Source organism: Oryctolagus cuniculus, chromosome 16, assembly GCF_964237555.1.
Source record: "Oryctolagus cuniculus chromosome 16, mOryCun1.1, whole genome shotgun sequence".
In the NCBI taxonomy this organism is placed as follows: domain Eukaryota; kingdom Metazoa; phylum Chordata; class Mammalia; order Lagomorpha; family Leporidae; genus Oryctolagus; species Oryctolagus cuniculus.
The window spans coordinates 46,604,303-46,623,452 of record NC_091447.1 but is presented as its reverse complement, the minus strand read 5'-3'; the positions used below and the strand labels follow the sequence as shown (position 1 = coordinate 46,623,452).

Here is a 19,150-nt window from a genome sequence, read left to right as displayed (position 1 = left end):
ATAACATGGCTGATTTGAGATACCTGCAGGTTTTGATAACCTAGGCATTTGAAGTCATGAAATCTAGGTAGAACAGGAAAATCCTTGGGAATGAATGAGGAAGCAGTGTCAGAAAAGCGTTGTCCTCTCAGCCATCATGTCTAACTGCAATGAATTCACTACTTCCATTTTTTTCATTCTTAACTCATTTTATACATTTCATTAGAGAAATATTATGCCATATTTCAAAAATTTTCAGTTCCTAAAATGCACTTTAAGCAATGATAACAGGAATTTTGAAAACTACTTTTAAACAAGTCCTTTAACCTCACAGAACCTCCTTTCCCTCATCTATAAACTGAAGAGGTTGGAGCAGCTGATCTCTGGTGCCTTCCAATTCAAAAATATTATGATCCTGTGTTGCTTTTCATTTATGGCACACAGTGAGAACAGCTATTTTAGCGGCTGGATACAATAGCAAGCCTAATGATGATGGCTTTAACGGGGGTCTAATTAGAGCTTTTGGATATAAATTCAATTTATGGTAAGGTCTTTCTCATGGGCCTTGGGTGGAGGGTAAGGCTTAAGGAACATTATTAGGCTGGAGTGAATTCTAAATCATCTTTATTTCACAGCTCTAATATTTTTGCTTTCCAGTAGTGCCATACTTAGAAGTTCAGAGCATGGAAATACTTGGGCAGTGGGGACTTTTTTAAAAGGGTAAAATGATAAATATATTTTGTATAAGGTTATATACTTTTGGAACCAGACAGGATACTAGAAAATTTATGCTGGTTTACGAGTACAGGAACAGTGTTAAAAACATAATATATAGACTTGATTCATTCATTGAACATTATTTTTGTGGAGTTTTTCTAGCAGGAAGAAATAGTTTGAGATTAAAAATAAAGATGAATTTGTTTCACGGACACATCAGTTGTGTTCATTATTCCAGCCAGATGTGTTATGTGATGAAATAAGCAGCAAAATGGAAAACAACTTTGAAAATTGGGTAGATGAATAATTTTCTGATTATATTTCTGTGAATATTGGGACTTTAAAAGCTCATTACTCAAAAATGGACATTGAAATAAAATAAATTTGGGAGATGCTGTTTTAAATAACATTGAATCATTCTTTACTTGTAGAATTTTTAGGAGCCTGATGCTCTCATTTGTAATATGTTTACCACCAGTCTTCAAGAGAGGGATGCAACGTGTTTTTTTTTTTTTTTTTTTTTTTTTTTTTTTTTTATGTGAAAATGAACTAATCAACTAGGAAAATTTTAAGAATTTGAAGATTAAAGAATAATTTTATAATAAGGAAGAAATAAAAATTTAAATTCTGGTCTACACTGTCTTAGAAAACATTCAATTTAAAATATTTGTTTATGTTACTGAGCAGCTCATATGTTTAGCTGCACTAACATCATTTGGCCAGATACACAGCTCTTCTGTGATAATGCTTCTTGGCTTAATGGTGTTGGGGGCTGGCCTCAAGGTTTGTGGCTTCAGTTTTTGCCTCTCATTTTAGCTCTAGGTCCACTTTTCAGTGGCTTACTCTGTCGCTGGATTTTACTGTTTTTATTCTCTGTCTAAACAGAATGTGACCCCATCCAAACGCTTCATCTGCTGCCAGACTTTCCTTCCCCTCAGCTCTGAAATCCTCTGAGTATAAGACTGCCTGTTGTTTAGAGTGCTGTGTCTCAGTAAGTCACATTTAAAATGCTTGCATTTTATTGTGAGGTAATTATAACTCAAGAAAGTTGAAAAAAATTAAAGGAGTGTGCCACCAGAAAAGGGTCAGGTGCTAACCATCACTAAGGTCTTATGAGCCATGTTAAGGGTTTTGGTATTTTCCTCAAAAGAATAAGCAATGAGATGGTTAGTGAAGGGGCTTCGTGAATTTGTGTCTTAAATGTTCACGGATGTCACAGTGTCACAATGCGAAGACGGCCATGGAGAAGTGCACCTGAGAGATAATTAAGCTACTCCAATAGTGCAAGGGAAAGTGATAGGTAACTTAACCCAAACTTGCAACAGAATTAGAAAGAATGGATGATTTTGGAGTCTAGCACAACATAGACTTCTTGGGTCCCTCTGTTGCACTTGTGTTTGAGGTTTTTCCAGCGCCCAGGTAATAAATTCAGGAGATGATTAGGAAATAAAATCAATGAGACTTGGTGACTATGTGGCAAGAATCACTGGGGAGAGGAAACGGTTAATGACTTTGCGATTTCTGAGGTCACTGACAGGTACATCACAGTGCCACTCACTGTCCCTGTCCTAGTCAGTCTGAAACCCCACTCCAGGCTTCATGGGTTCTATTAGTCACTGTCTTGAGTTCAAATCGAAGATTTCCTGGTCTATTCATATGTGGATGTGTGGTCTTCCCCAGTGTTGCTTCCTCTGCTTGGGACACTCTTTGGTCCATCTAACTCCAAGCACAGACCCATTTGCCCAGTTACTGTTACTCATCATTCACGTTTAGTCTGAACACCAGCCCAAGAAGATAGCCCTGGATATCAACAGTCAAGTCACTAATGACAGGAGTGTTCTGAGAAATGGGTTTTAACCTGATTCTGTCATAGTGCAAACACCATAGAGTGTACGTGCATAAGTTAAGACTGCTGCAGTGTCGTAGGTGGTACAGACTTAAGGGACTACCTTTGACTATGAGATCTGTGTTGAATGAAACAGCTTTAAGAGATGGAACATGACTCTGTTAGCTATTATATCAACAAGTTAAAAATGGTCAGCCTTAATAATAAAAATAGAAAATAGAAATTTTCTGAAATAAAACTATAGCAGAATGGGTAACAGATCTGGCCAGTTGAAAAATACATTTTCTGCATCTATCAACGTAATCACATGCATTACAAGTGAAACAGTTTGGAAGAAGATGTTGATTTTTAACATTTTCATGAAACCAAAAAAAGTGTTTTAATTTTCTGTAGTTAATGAATTTTCTCAGATGTCATTGACAGGATTGAGGAACACCAATTAGATCATTTTATAGATAAAATACTCTGTAGCTTTTGGGTGCTGTAACACTGTGTTCCTATAATTTCTCTACTAAATAAGATTTTCTATTTACCCAGCTAGTAAACTGTTATGTGGATAAAGAGAAATAGATGGTAGTTGTCTTATTGGAATTTATCCATTATCCTCTGTCTATTGTCACTTCTGTATTGTTGATGTTTGATTTGGATGATTTTTGAGGTCACTGTTCAGGCCGTGTTGACCCACTGTAGAACTGGATGTATTCTGCCAATTAAATATGAGTCATTATTTTAGGAATGCTTCCCTGGGGAGACATTCCTTCTGGCTGTCACGAATCATAAAGCTCAGAAAGACAGTGAAACAATTAACTAGTAAACCAGAACTATCTCACCCAAGAGAAAGTAAGAAAAGCTTTTTGTTCATACTGTGAGATTAAATTTCAAAAATCGATAACTTAAGGAAGTTTCTAGTAAGCTGGATATTATCTCACAATTCATTCTAACTTAAGAAAATAAAGAAAAATGACTTAGATAATTTCTATTATGTGCACCCAAAAACTTGGGGTAACAGTGATTTGGAAATAGTCACTTGTTTCTTAATTCTTTTAACAGTTTAACAAATTTATTTCACATAAAACCTTCCTTGAATTGAAAATTGTCGCTCCCCCTCTTCGTGGAGGAACGACACAGGACCCTGCGCTGTTCTTTCGTCTGCTCGGCCCTCCCCGGGTTTGCTGCTGGTTCTTCCCGGGTTGGCTACCGACCCTTCCACCTCCGTGGAAGGGTGGTTCCCCCTGCCACTTTCCCCACTTCCGCGGGGGAGCGGCACACTGCTGGCCGGCTCTCTCAGGGGCTGCACAGGTGTTCCTTCAGATAGATGTTCCCCTTAGATGTTCCTGGTGCATGTTGTCTCTCTCCTCCTTTATAGTCCTCCTCCACCAATCCCAACTCTGCTACCCACACGCCGAGTACGCTGCTCTCCTCCAATCAGGAGCAGGTCCTACAGTTTATTGGTTGAACTGGAGGCAGCTGTGTAGAAGCTGTTTCCCTTCTCAGCACCATATTGTGGGAGAGCAGATGCATAGAATAAGTCTTAATTCCAGTAACTTAGTCTAGTCCGAGTTGCTCCCAGTTGCTACCCACAAAAATAAAAAAGGTAATTTAATTACAAGTTGTGAGACAACATTTTACTCTGTTCTTGGACCAACGATTGTAACAGTGTCATCAATTATGTGGTGGATTATCATCATCTTATTGACTTGCATCTTTAACTTTTCACATGTTAAGTGTATTTCTCAACCGTTTGACAGTTGCTCAGAGGTGAAGCTGCTGTTTGATCATCTGGTGGTGATTTGATAATCTCGTATGTTTCCATTGACATTTTTGCCCCAGGGGTTTCCTGCCAGGATTTGTTCAGTGACTGTACTCAAATGAGTCTGAGGGAAAGGAAAGCTATCGCAGATACTTCGGGAGCATTTCTTACAAACTGAACTCTACATTGTTACTAAAACAAATCAGACTGAAGCTTGTGTTGCCAAAAGGCATTAGGGAACTCGAATAATGTAATTAAGGTGTTTATGCTGAACCAGTAAACCAGAGCACAAAGTGATCCATAAGAGGGGACAGTAGCTATCAAGTTCATTCCAGACTTACTCATGTTTTCAAGGTAGGAATTTGGGGGGTGGGAATTTGGTGTAGCATTAAGCTGCTGCTGAAGATGTCAACATCCATATTGGAGTGTTTGGATTCAAGTCCCAACTCTGATTCGAAATTGTTGCACATACTGGAAGACAGGTGATGTGTCAAGTGATTGGGTCTCTTTCACTCATGTGGGAGACCCGGTTTGAATTTCCAGCTTCTTGCTTCAGCTTAGCCCTGCTCTGATAATTGAGGGCTTTTGAGAATGGAACCAACAGATGAGAGATTTCTCTGTCTTCCTCTCTGGTTCTGCCTTCCAAATTTAAAAATGGATATCGGAAAGATAGGAATTTTGGAAAAATATAGAAATACTTATAACATATACATAAAATATAGATAATTTGAAAACTATTATATAAAGATAATAGCTTTGTTCATTCATTTCATTTGAAGCCGATGCTATGCAACATATTCAGGATATTGGAATCCTATATACATACCTTTTTATGACTTTCAAACTCATAATTATATCTGCACATGCTTACATCTTTAAAAATTGTTTTTAAAGATTTGTTTATTTATGTGAAAGTCAGAGTTAAACAGAAAGAGAAGGAGAAGCAGAGAGACAGAGAGAGGGAGAGAGGTGTTCCATCTGCTGGTTCACTCCCCAGACGGCCGCAGTGGCAGAGCTTTGCTGATCTGAAGCCAGGAGCCAGGAGCTTATTCCTGGTCTCCACTCGGGTGCAGGAGCCCAAGGACTTGGGCCATCTTCTACTGCTTTCCCAGGCCATAGCAGAGAGCTGGATTGGAAGAGGAGCAGCCAGGACTTGAACCGGCGCCCATATGGGATGCTGGCATTGCAGGTGGTGGCTTTTCCTGCTATGCTACAACATCATCCCTTAGTTTTATTTTTAAATAATTTCAGACTTTATGTAAAAGTAATTTTTTTTGCACATTTCATCATAAAAATTTGAAAGATGTTTCCAATTTGATTAACTCCCTTTGGTAGGGGGGGATAGTAATAGAACTTCTACCAGAAACTGTGATGCAGATTTGGAAACATCTTGCCTGGAATTCTTGAAGAAACAGGGATTCAAAAATTCCTCAAACTTACTGAATACTTGTGTTTTTCTTGTGAAATGCTCTTTTGCCTGTTTGTAATTCAAATGACTTTCTTATTCTTGAGCTGTTTATATGTGAATATTTTAACAAATTCTCTGCCATATATACATTACCAAATTTTTTTGTCTTTTAATTTTGTTTTTGTTCTTTATGTTCTGTGGATTTAAAGGTAGATCTCTAAACATTTATTTTGTGCTTCAGTGTTTAAAAATGTATATGTTGTTTGTATATTGAAAAAATGTGTGTTTTTTAAAAAAAGATTTATTTTGAAAATCAGTTAAAAACAGAACGGAAAGACATGTTCTATCTGCTGGTTCATTCCAGACATGACTGAAGAAGCAGCACTGGGCCAAGTGGAAGCCTGGAGCCAGGAGCTTCATTCTGGTCTTCCACATGGTCTTGAGCCATCTTCCGATGCTTTTCCCAGGCCATTTGCAGGGAGCTGGATCAGAAGTAAAGCGGCTGGGACACAGACTGGGGCTGGCATCAGAGGTGGCAGCATAACCTGCTACACCACAGTGCTGGCCCCATCCTGATTTTCTTTTTTAAAAGCAAATCTTTATTGGTGATGCTAAGGATCGTGGAGGAAAGAGGTTTTCCTTATTTTTAACTGGGATTGTCTATCTTGCTAATTTTAGAATACTGGAGAAGGCAGCATTAGCTCTAAGTTATGTAAGCTCAATCAAGTTCAAGACTCTTCAGTAAGACATAAATATCGGCCATCATTCTGGTCTTTGGTATGGTGGGTGCTTGATGATTGCCCACGAAGACTCTCCCAGATTTCCCTTGTTTAATGGAATGAATGGACAGGGACCTTGTCTTGGTGGAGGATTATGGTGAAGTGTTCCAGGAATTTTCCTGTTAAAGCTTGGATCAGCTTTCTCAGTATACTCTCCTATTATACAGGTGTTATTCTTTGTGCTCTGGAAAGTTTAGGAGCAAAATGTCTTTACCATTTCCCCCAAAAAACTGCTGCCATAACCTCTGCCCTTGACCTGGCCACCTGGGATTGGACTGGACCAGATCCACCTCTTGGTAGCCATGGCTCTGGTTGTGCTTTGTCTTCAGTATTGTACTAGGAAAGCCATGTTTCATCTCCTGTTGGAACTGTCTAAGATGCTGAAGGATCTGCATCCCACTTGTTTAAAATTTCTACTGGAAGCTCTACTTCTGTTTGTAGCTGAGCTGGGCACAACAGTCTTGGCACTCATTGAGTAGAAAAATGTGCTCAACTTTAACTTTTCAGCCAGAATTGTGAGTTGATCCAACTGAGATGTTTCTGGTGTTGGCCATTGTTTCTGCCACCTCTTCAAGTAGGGCATGAACAACTTTTTTCTCACAAATTGATAAGGATGGTTTGCTATATCAGACTTCAGCTTCAACATCGTCTTGTCCCATTTTAAACCAGTTGTCTAATAAACAGCTGATTTCTTTGGAGCATTGTTCCCACAAACTTTTCATAAAGCATTAATGATTGCACCATCCTTTCATTCAGTGCTTAAAATAAATCCATATCTATTCTTTCAATTTTATCAGAGTTCATGTTCTGATAAGGGAATCTACAAACTCATGTCTTCTTGGTGCCTCAAATAAATCTTGTTGAGACATGTTATAGCAAGTTTAGTACAAGTTCATTGTTAAGAAAAAAACCTCATGTGTAGTTTTTCAGTAGTATGTCTTTTCCATGAATTTTTTGAGGACCCTGCACAATAGTGGACAAAAATGTTGTTAGTATATTTGGATGTTTGTTTGATAATTGGTGGAGAGCCTGAATTCTGTCATAATATGTGAAATCCATGGTTCTCATAGTCCTGTGTTATTTGTGAAACAATCACCATAAAGAAAAAGTTAAAAATCATTGATTATGTGTTTTTTGTTTTTGTTTTTTGGCGTCCCTGGGTGGACTGATTATGTGTTTTAAGTTTATTTAAAATGAAAGGCATGATCATTCCACATCAAGGAAATACAATTGGTAATATTTGTTGCCAATGATAACATGAGACTTTTAAATAAATATTGGAATTTTTAAAAATGTGTGACATTTACCATAAATTGATAGTAAGGAAACTGAAGTCCAGAGACTTGAGATGACATCCTCAAGGTTTTAGTGACAAAAGAAGGCTTAGATTGAACTTAGTAATTGATTTATGTACCATGTTTCATACTGCATTTCCATGCTTGTGCCAAAATCACTTTGTTTTAATCTAGAATATTACTAAGAAAAATGAGCTCAAATACCTTTCAAGTAAAGAATGAAAAGAAAATTATAGAGAGAGAGTGCTTCTCCAGAATGGAGTGAGTTTGCAGCTTTTTTTTTTTTTTGAGTTTTTAAATATGCAATAATGAACTCTAGCCCGCTGGTATTTTGAACTGTAGGTTCACATGGGAGGTTATAATCAGAAGGACTTGGAGTTCTAGAAATTAAAGGTACCCTGAGAGTTAGTGGCACTTCTTGAATGTAATCCTCCTGTCAAACTGTAACTTCGTATTATTAGACACCTTCCAAACCCACTTTGCCAACTTCCTCCTCAAGCCTGTGGTAACCACATTCTACTCTCTGCTTGACTAAATGTGTCTTAGAATTCATGTAAGAGTAACATCATTTGGTATTTGTGTTTCTGTGCCTAAATTTACTTAATAAAATGTCCTCCAGCATCATGCATGTTGTCACAAATGATAGGGCTTTTTTTTTTTTTTTTTTTTTTTTTTTTTTTTTTTTTTTTTTTGACAGGCAGCGTTAGACAGTGAGAGCGAGAAAGGTCTTCCTTCCATTGGTTCACCCCCAAGTGACCGCCACGGCTGGTGCACTGCACCGATCTGAAGCCAGGAGCCAGGTGCTTCCTCCTGGTCTCCCATGCGGATGCAGGGCCCAAGCACTTGGGCCATCCTCCACTGCCCTCCCGGGCCACAGCAGAGAGCTGGACTGGAAGAGGAGCAACCGGGACAGAATTTGGTGCCCCAACCGGGACTAGAACCCGGGGTGCTGGTGCCACAGGCAGAGGATTAGCCAAGTGAGCCACGGCGTCGGCCAGGACTTTATTTTTATTGTTGTAACTGGTTTTTATTCTGTTTTCATTTTAAAAGTTAAAATTGTAGTTTGTAAATTTGGAACATTAATGTTTTAGTGGAAATAATTTACAAGGAAAGCAAGATAAAAGTGATTTCATTTTGATGAATTAGCGTATGCTGGTGACCATGACGAGAGCTTGACTCTTGCTCAGTTACTGACAGCTTCCAAAGACGGCAACAGAATGGGTTCCATCTTCACTTCTCCAGTGCTCCCATGGGCCCTGTTGTATTGAGATTTAATTCTAGTCATTAAAAGGAAGATCTGATTCTATTCTTTGGGCGGAGATTATTAAGAAATCTTTTAACTGACAGCCCGACTGGAGGAAGGTTTCGCTAGCCAATAGATGAAAATGTAAGTTGAAATAGTAAATTATTGGTATAACTTATAATTGCAAAAGAATGAGTTCAAAATGAAACTGACAGTTAAAATGTGCAGTATGGTACTTTTGATGCCAAAAAAGTTTATAGTAGGTGCATTTTTTAAAATGTTTGTTCGGTAGGGTAGAGTGTGTGTGTATACGTGCGCTACATATGTGTATATGTACAGCTTTGTGTTTAAGAATGTTATGTATATTTTCTGTTTGTGGATATTGTTTATTACTGATAAGCAAGATGAAAATATATGCCAAAAAACTTTATTTTGAGCCTACTTTTTCTTGCATATGCACATTTCACATTTGTGCACGTGGCTATGTATAAGCATTGATTTTAGGAAAAAGTGAAGAGCATTAATTTTGAATGAGCTAAACATGGTCTGTGAACGCAGGAGATTTGTAGCAGATGCCTGCTGACCAAACAGACTCAGCACAGGACAACCAAGTAGGAAGACAGCACATCCACTGATCACTTCTGGTGGTCACACATGTTATGTTAACCAGGTAACTCATGTTTTGGGATGATAGTCCAGCCACATATACCAAAGTGAAGAATTACCAGGACATACTTGAATCTTCATTTTCTAATAGATAAAACAGCTGGATGAATGTTCAAATGATGTAAAGTTGTAGATACATCCAACAGAAATTTTCAGTTGTAGTAAAATACTAAATAACTATGCAAGGATCATATTGATCATTTTAAAAACAGAACTTTTTCTGAAGTGACGTGAGAAGACTGATCTTCTCCTGTGTCCTGTGGCACAACCGACGAAGCCACCCTGGACCCTGCAAAGTCACTTGGTCGTCAGGGAACAACCATCAGTGTCACTGCTGTGAGAGGTCTCTTTATTTTTGAATCTGGCAAAAATGTAACTCTTCCAGAAAGTGGCTAAAATAAGTATCTGCTTACAATACCCTCAAGAGAGTATGAGGCTTGGAATAACAAAAAGTGCGTGCATAAATAAATTAATCAAACCTTGCCAACTATCGAGGAGCGCTCTGCAGATCTCCAGAGTGGGTGCTTGCTGTGTCTCTCTCTGGTTTTCTCTCTCCCCACCCCCCCATGCTTTCCTAGTACTCAATCCTGTGAACACTGGCCATCTGTCTCAGTAGCCTCACCTGGGCGTGCCCACCAAGCTAAGGTATGTAGTGTCACTATCTGGCAGTGTTCTCAAAGGAGTGACCTGGGGAGGTTGTGAGGATGGCTTCATTTGTTTCTTGGTGAGGACCTCTGCTGTTTGTTGGTGCTTCCAGGGTTTTGATGAACTGTACTAATAGATTTTGACTATTTTTGGATTGTTTCATGTGGGTAGATAAATGTAGTTCCTGTTAGTCCTTCTTGACTACTTAATATGTTTAATATGAAGTATGACAAAATAGGAAACACACATAGAACTTTTATTCTGCATGTTGACATTTGACAGTTAACCCAAGAAAAAGTACTTTGCCATTTGTTCAAGAGCTAAATGATCTCCAGGGGTATTTCGCATACATTTCTTTTAAAATGAAAAGGGTATGCTCTGGTTTTTCTTCGGATCTTACAAATCTTTTGCCTTTTAAAATGAAAGGCATGATCATTCTACTTCAAGAAAATATAATTGGCAATATTTGTTGCCAATGATAACATGAGACTTTCAAATGAATATTGGAATTTTGAAAAAAGTGACACTTACCATAAGTTAATAGTTTCCTAATTCTTACTAGTTTTTCTGATAAGAATGTGATGATTTTAATAAATATTACATCATTTAGTGAAATGTGTTAATATTTGAAGAGTTACACAACTTGATGAACGCATATTTTTTCAATGATCAAAGTTAGATAATCATGCAAATATGAGAGTATTCACAGGGCAGAGTATACCAAGTGATAGAATAATAAAATGTAAGAAAATAGCAGTATCCATTGATTTGGCTTCAGATTACACAGTGGAATCTAGTTTCAATAAACTACAACTTGGTAAGTTTTGGTATAATATCAAGGAAGAATTTCTACATTATCTGGAAACTCTCAAAGTCTCTCTCTCATTTCCATCTGTTTGAGTTTGAATTGCCTTCACATATGTCAGTTAAAAGAATATATTGGAATATATTGTATTAAGAGGTAAATGAGATTCTTTAGAGCTAGATCTTAAGACAATGTGCAAAAACATAATAGTGCCACTATTCTTACTAATTTGGGGAATAAAATATATTCATTTCCTACTAAAATGTTACTTATTATAACACAGTATAATTATCATTGTTACTTTAAAATAATAAATATTTTAAGTATTTTCTTTTATGAGAAATACTGATAAAACTGACGAAATACTTTTGGAATCTCAATGGATTTTGGTGCTATAAAGAGATTCACAAACCAAGTTAAAATTTATTTAAAATAATATGTAATACTTGTACATTTTATGGTATATCATATTTGAACATGTGTTTGCAGCATTAATCAAATTAAACAGCATTTGTAGTTTTTTGTCTTTATCTGTCTTCAAGTTCTTTTACATTATATAGAATATTACTGTGAACATAATCATCACACTGGACTGTGCAACATTAGAATCTATTACTTGTTCTGAACTGGGTTTTGGTGCCTGTTACCCAGCCTTCCTTTAACCACCCTTTCCTTACCCTTCCCAGGATCTAGCAATCACTATTTTAAGTTTGCACTGAGTTTTTTGAACTTCCACATAGAAGAGAGATTGTAAAGTGTTTGTCTTATGTCAGTAATGTGAGGATCTCCAGTTCTATCCATTTTGCTGCACGTGTCAGGATTTCATGCATTTTGATAGCTAAATATTCCACTGTTATGTATAGCACATTTTTTTACATTTGTTCATTAATAGACACCCAGGTTAATTTCATATCTTCACTATTGTGAACAGTGCTGCCAGGGACACAGGAGAACAGATATGTCTTTGAGAGTAATTGCATTTGCTATATATATATATATATATATATATATATATATATATACACACACACACACACACACACATATATATACACACACACACTCAGGAGTGGGATAGCTGAATCATAAGTAGATGTATTTGTAGTTTGAGGAACTTCCATACTCTCCTCCATGTACTAATTTGTATTCCCAAGAAAGGTTTATGAGGGTTCCCTTTACTCCATACCCTTGCCAGATTTGGCTGTTTTTTGACTTTTTGAACGAAGTCATTCTGACTGGAAAGAGATGATACCTAATTGTGATTTTTATCTTAATTTTCCTGAATGCCAGTGATGCTGAGCATTTCTTCATATGGTTTGTGACAGGTTGTGTTTTTCTTCTTCTGGGAAATACCCAGATACTCTGATTTTTTTTTTTTTTTAATTTTTGTTAGTGAGTTTTTTGAGTTCCCTATGTATTCTGGACGTTAGACCTTTGTCAGCTGAGTAGTTTGCAAGTATTTTCTCCCACTCTGTTTATTGTCTCTTCACTTTGCTGTTGCCATTTCTGTTCAGAAGCTTCTTAATTTGATACAACCTAGTTTGTCTAGTTTTGCTTTCGTTGCCTGTGCTTTTGAGATCACCCCCCTCCCGAAATAATTGCTACACCAATATTTTGATGTATTTCCCCTATGTTTTCCTCTAGTAGTTTCCTGGATTCATGTCTCACATTTTTTAGTTGATTTTATTAAATTCTTTAATATACTATCAACTCATTAATTTCTTGGAATAGTGCAGTAAGAAAAATACTACAATCTTGTAATTCCTCAAATTACAAAGTCACAGATAAGAAACAAGAACTTGAGCTCTGGTGGTCTGTCTCCATAGTTGGAGCTATTAAGCAGTATTTCATATTTCTTCTCTACATGTCTTGTTGAATGTTGTTGCAACTTCAATATTTAAGAAGCTTTCTATTAGAGGCACATATATTTTATATTTTTAATGACTAGGTCAAAAACCATCTACGTCCTCAGCTCCTGGAAGAACCACCTGTGCTTCCCAGTCCTGCGCCTTTCTTTGAACTTGGCCTTGGCCTCTCAATGGGCTTTGTGTTTAAGATCAGGGTCTCTGAAGTCATCCTGGTTGACCGCTGACTTGTCCAAGAGAATATCCACAGAGCACCTGCTGGGCATGAGGTGACTATAGTTATAGACTTTCACAGAAGAGTTGATCTTTGACCTGTTGGTGATTTTCTTCTTGCCCATAGCAGCTGTCACTCTCTGGGGATAGCAGTCAATTCCAGCCACTAGAGCGTGGCCGTAGGGCAGTCAGAGGTGGCATCATCAGTGACGACAGCTTTCTGTCCTGAGAAGCCTCTGGCCACGATTGACGGCACTTTACTGTGTTTCATGAACTTCTCCCTTCCGATGCCAACTTCTCTGGCCAACAGCCTCTATTAGAAATACTCAAGACGTTGTAATATTTTATTCTGTAACTTATTTTTAAATGATAGGAATGATTAGAGTTGTCAAATTAATGAGTTTTTTATTTGCATAATTTGTGCGTAAACACTGAGGAATGTTTATGTACCACTTAATGTTTAAAGGAGTGTTAAATGTTGTGAGGATTTTAAGACTAATGCATTGAATATTATACAAGATGTAGGGTGTTGTGCTTTCTGTACACAAAAGCTGAGGAAGAAAAGTATTGGATATCAGATACAAGTGTGAAAACTAGAGCAAATCGTCTAAGAACCTCAGGCTGTGCTTAAATTGGATATAGAAAAGCCCTCTGAGTTGTCCATCTTTTTAATCTGAAGAGGCCAGTACTACTTACTGAAGGGGAAGCATCATCAATACTACCTGTGGTATTTCAAGCAAAGGTCCCTGTATTCCTGTTCTAACTTTCTGGGTTAGTTAAGGCTTATACACCTTGGGTATCCTATGATTTCAACTCACAAATCAAACTAAAATACAGAGAAATCAGGCCAGAGACATTTCCAATATAGCACCAATTGAATTCCTTGTGCTTATGGGATTCCTGAGGAGGTATTTAGAGGGAAGTAAAGTGGCATATGCAACTTCGTTTCCAGTGGTGGAGTATGTGTGAAGCAAGCAAAATCCACCCTATCCCGTATGTGATGCGTGGGTGAGAAGACTGCACGTGTGTGGGCAAAGGCTTCCGTTGCTGAATCTAGGTCAAAGCTGTGGATGCTCACTGGACTGGCATCTCATCTCGTCTATGTCTATGAAATTTTTCATAACAAAGCTTGGGGCTAGAGGAGAGACCCTCTTGTGAAAAATGGGGTTAAATATAGAAACAAATGCAGCCTTTGAATGACACTTGTACTGTTAACATTTCTAAATTTTATTATAAGTTCAGAGCCAGACTGAGACACATGGGACTTGCTTGTCACCGTGGTTTAAAATGTTTTTAAATATTTGGAGGGAACTCAAAAGTGTTTTTCTATAATTAAAAAATACATGCTTATTTTTAAAGCTCAAGTAGGATATTTGATACATGTACTATTACATAGGTTTTAACATACTTAAATGTAAGGTAAATTTTTCAGCCACTCTTGATTTAGGGAGCCAATACATGCTAGTCGCATTTCCTTGAATTTGACATTGTAGCCGGTTAGTCTAGCCTCCGTTCCTTAATCTGTAATACTCAGACAAATAGAAACTAACTTGTAAGACACCTGTGTGAATTGCTTGAATACAAATAAAAGTCTTAGAACACTGCTGGCACAATGGTACATCTTCAGTGAATATAAGCTGTTTTGTTAAAACCAAGTAGTGATAGTCGCTAGTGTAACTCAGATGATAAAAATTTCATAAATAGAACTAGACCTCAAGTTCCTTGAGTTCAGAATTTTTATCAGATGCGACTGCAGCTTTCACAATTACAGTCTGCCTTGCTGCCAACTGAATCTCCTGTCTTCAGAGTCTAATATGAGATGGTTTTGGAGATGGCGTATTCATATATCTCTACTACATTCACTTCACAGAAACAGTTGAGTAGATGTATTAACCCAGACTTGCCTTACACCCGTTCTTTTGTGTGTGGGGTGCTGACAGTATTGGGTACAGTTTATATTTGCCTGTTTTTTTTAAGAAAAAACTCTGTTCATAGCATATTTGTGATCATTCTAGCAGTAGGGTCGCTTATATTTGACACCCTGAGAAGCTGGTTAACTGTCCATACCTTAATACCAAGCTTTGCGAAGTGCTTTATACAGAAATACTGCAAAAAGTTCATGGGAAATTGAATTATAAGGTAAATTTATTTTGGTGCAAAACAATTTTGAAATCTGTGCATATGAGTTGTCTTTAAAAAGTGCATGGAAAATGTGTATTATCAAAACTATTCATCTGTTGAAAAGTTTATTTTGGTGCAAAAGTTATCTTTTAGTTATACTTCTCCATTAACTTTTTGAAATACCCTAATAGCTTTTCTTCTTTAATCCATACAGCAATCTATACGATTAGTTGTCAATTTTATTTTTTTAGGAAGATATGTTGTTCAGAGTTGTCATATGCCTGTGTTTGTGAATCAACAGATTTGTTAACAAACAAATCTGAGGTTTGAGGCTGGAATGTTTCTCTCAGTCGTTGAAAACCATTAACATCTTTACCCTTCTCACCTTCAACATAAAATACTGAAATGATGAGATTGATCTGTAAGCCAATTTGCAATCGTAGATCCTGTGATTCAGCAACAGTTGGAACAAGAGTATCGGGGTGGATAGTCGTTGGAATAAGATCACATGAGAGTTGACTCATGGACCTGCCATGTTAGAAGCTTAACCAAGGGCAGGCTCTTCAGCCCTCGTGTCCCTCATTTCTTGATCTGAAAACAAATGTAGACGTAACAATCTCCACTTAGAGGACATCTAGGGACCAAGTAAAATAATCCATATATAGCACATGGCGTGTAATGTGCGTTTAACTCACAGCATTGCACCTCTCTGTAATTGGGATTGTTTGACTACTCGGAGGCAAGGGATTTTCTATTAGAAAAGAGTTCCCAGAGAAGTGCTTTGTCCTCAAGATTTCTGAACACTGGTTCCCATGTCGGCCCCTTCATAGTGGATGCCAGGGGAGTTTACACACTCCTGTAGAGCAGCACAATACAGATTGGTATCCACTAAGCAGGTGCGTCTTAGAGAAAAGCAGCTCTCAGTGCCAGTACAAGGTTCTGGCGCAGAAGCAGAGTCCCCACAGGCTCCGACAGACACAGATGTGTCTTTAGGCTCCATCCCTTGCAGAGCCATGCAGTCAGTGGTTCATCTGCAGTATTTGCTTTCTAATGATCTTGTCATTAAGGTAATTTTCTTGATTGGCAGCTTCTTTGCTATCACTGGGACCTCTGCTAATGAGTATTCCCCATCTGGACACCGATGTTCTAAATGAAACCTCTCTTGGAAGATGAATGATTGTCAGCTTTGTTTATACTGTAATTATTAATGTAAGAATATATTTATTTCAGAGTGGCACCATGTAGTTCGACTGGTTTTGAAAATGTTAATCCTTTTGTGTAATTCTCCTTATAAACGGGGCTATTTGAGATCATGTTCGAATTGATCAGTCCAAGTAACCAGCATCCCTTAAATATTTAATTCACTTTTTTTTTTTTTTTTTTTTTTTTTTTTTTTTTTTTGACAGGCAGAGTGGACAGTGAGAGAGAGACAGAGAGAGAAAGGTCTTCCTTTGCCGTTGGTTCACCCTCCAATGGCCGCCGCTGCAGCCGGCGCACCGCGCTGATCCGTTGGCAGGAGCCAGGATCCAGGTGCTTTTCCTGGTCTCCCATGGGGTGCAGGGCCCAAGCACCTGGGCCATCCTCCACTGCACTCCCTGGCCATAGCAGAGAGCTGGCCTGGAAGAGGGGCAACCGGGACAGAATCCGGCGCCCCGACCGGGACTAGAACCCGGTGTGCCGGCGCCGCAAGGTGGAGGATTAGCCTATTGAGCCACGGCGCCGGCTATTTAATTCACTTTTATTTGATGGACATTAGCTCATTTCCTACCAAGTTAAATTATCTTCTCAGGCATAATTTTAAACTGAAATGAGACTGAGCTGAATACGTTAACTGGGTAGTCAGTGGAGTGGCTGGAGAATTAGTGTCAGAATATTTGTGTTGGGACTATAGCAGAAAGTGATAGACACTGTGATGAAAAGCATTCTTGATGAGTCAGAAAACAGATCAGTGTGCACATGAATCTATAAACAAAATTGACTGGCTATAAAATAAAATGACTTGAGATTAAAATGCTTTCAAAAGTCCTAAGTATGGAAGTATGTAAATAAAATACCCATTGACTTCTAAGAGTAGAATATTTAATTGTGGATGGTTGTACTGAGTTTTTTTTTTTTTAAGGGTGTAACTACAGATGTCATGAAATGCATAACTGAAATTCTTTAAAACCAAACGGCACTTAGAAATAAATATTAGTAATCATTGTGTAGTAAAGAACTTGACTCTGTCCAAAGACGTATGTGGCTTTCAAAGGCCCTGTGCTTCTGGTAGGTAATTTATAACATACCTGACAGGAACATCATTAAGATGGGGCTGGATGTTAGGTCGGGGGCCATCCACACCCAGTAGTTTCAGAGATGGGTTCTCTAAGCTGGAAAGATCAACAATATGGCTTATTGTAGGGACTTCTGGTTGCATAGTATTAGTTGATCAGAACTTCAGACCGAGTTCAGTCTCGCTGGTAAACATTCAAGTGTATTGAGCCCTCAGTAAAAACTCTGGATACAGGAGCTTGGGTGCGCTTCCCTGTTTGGCATTATCCATGCACGTGGTTATACAGCGGTGCTGCGAAGGTAACGTGTCCTGACTTCATGCGGAGAAGACAGTGGAAACCTCGAGTTTGGAACCTCCCTAGTCTCTGCCTTACGGATTGCTTCCTATGGTCAGTTGTCATTTGTTTTTTTCCCCTCTCTATAATAAACAGTAGGTATGAGTTCAAAAGCACTTAGGAAGTTGGGAGTCTCCATCTAATTTTTCAACCTGAGGGTGGTTTGGGGACTCCTCTCTCCTCAGTTTTCACTTTGTGAATGAGTTAGGGCAGTCTTGGGTACTGTGTTTACAAACTTCACTGTTTGATTAACTCCAGACATTGCTCAAAAACATCATAAACATCATTAAATCCTGAATTGCCTTTTGAGTTTTTGTAGCTTAAATTATATTCACTGGAGTTTTGTTTTTATTTTATACATTTTTAGTTATAAGGAATAGATAATGGAATCCTCAAGTAACACAGTATTTATCAATTTGCTATACATCTCTAGTTGAGATAGCAAATTGTTTTTTTTTAAACTTTTATTTAATGAATATAAATTTCCAAAGTACGGCTTATGGATTACAATGGCTTCCCCCCCATAACGTCCCTCCCACCCGCAACCCTCCCCTTTCCCATTCCCTCTCCCCTTCCATTCACATGAGGATTCATTTTCAATTCTCTTTATATACAGAAGATCAGTTTAGCATACATTAAGTAAAGATTTCAACAGTTTGCTCCCACACAGAAACATAAAGTGAAAAATAATAGATGATTTTTAAATGATGATGAAATGAGATCATACCTACTGTCATGTTTAATCCCAGCGAGAGTCAAGTTGGGAATTGATAATTTCTTCTTCTTTTTTTTTTTTTTTTTACAGAAGATCAGTTTAGTATACATTAAGTAAAGATTTCAACAGTTTGCACCCCCAAAGAAACACAAAGTGAAATATACTGTTTGAGTACTCGTTATAGCACTAAGCCTCAATGTACAGCACATTAAGGACAGAGATCCTACATGAGGAGTAAGTGCACAGTGACTCCTGTTGTTGACTTTACAAATTGACACTCCTGTTTATGGCATCAGTAATCTCCCTATGCACCAGTCTTGAGTTTCCAAGGCTATGGAAGCCTTTTGAGTTCACCGATTCTTATCTTGTTTAGACAAGGTCATAGTCAAAGTGGAGGTTCTCTCCTCCCTTCAGAGAAAGGTACCTCCTTCTTTGAAGACCTGTTCTTTCCACTGGGATCTCACTCACAGAGATCTTTCATTTAGGATTTTTTTTTT

General features: G+C 37.9%; 1 protein-coding gene and 1 pseudogene across 2 annotated transcripts in view; one reads left to right on the top strand and one right to left on the bottom strand.

Annotated features, from left to right (window-relative positions):
* Nucleotides 1-19,150, top strand: part of ZNF804B (zinc finger protein 804B) — a 537,977-nt gene that overhangs the window by 62,411 nt on the left and 456,416 nt on the right. The window lies entirely within an intron of this gene.
* Nucleotides 13,094-13,482, bottom strand: LOC108177210 (large ribosomal subunit protein eL27-like; annotated as a pseudogene).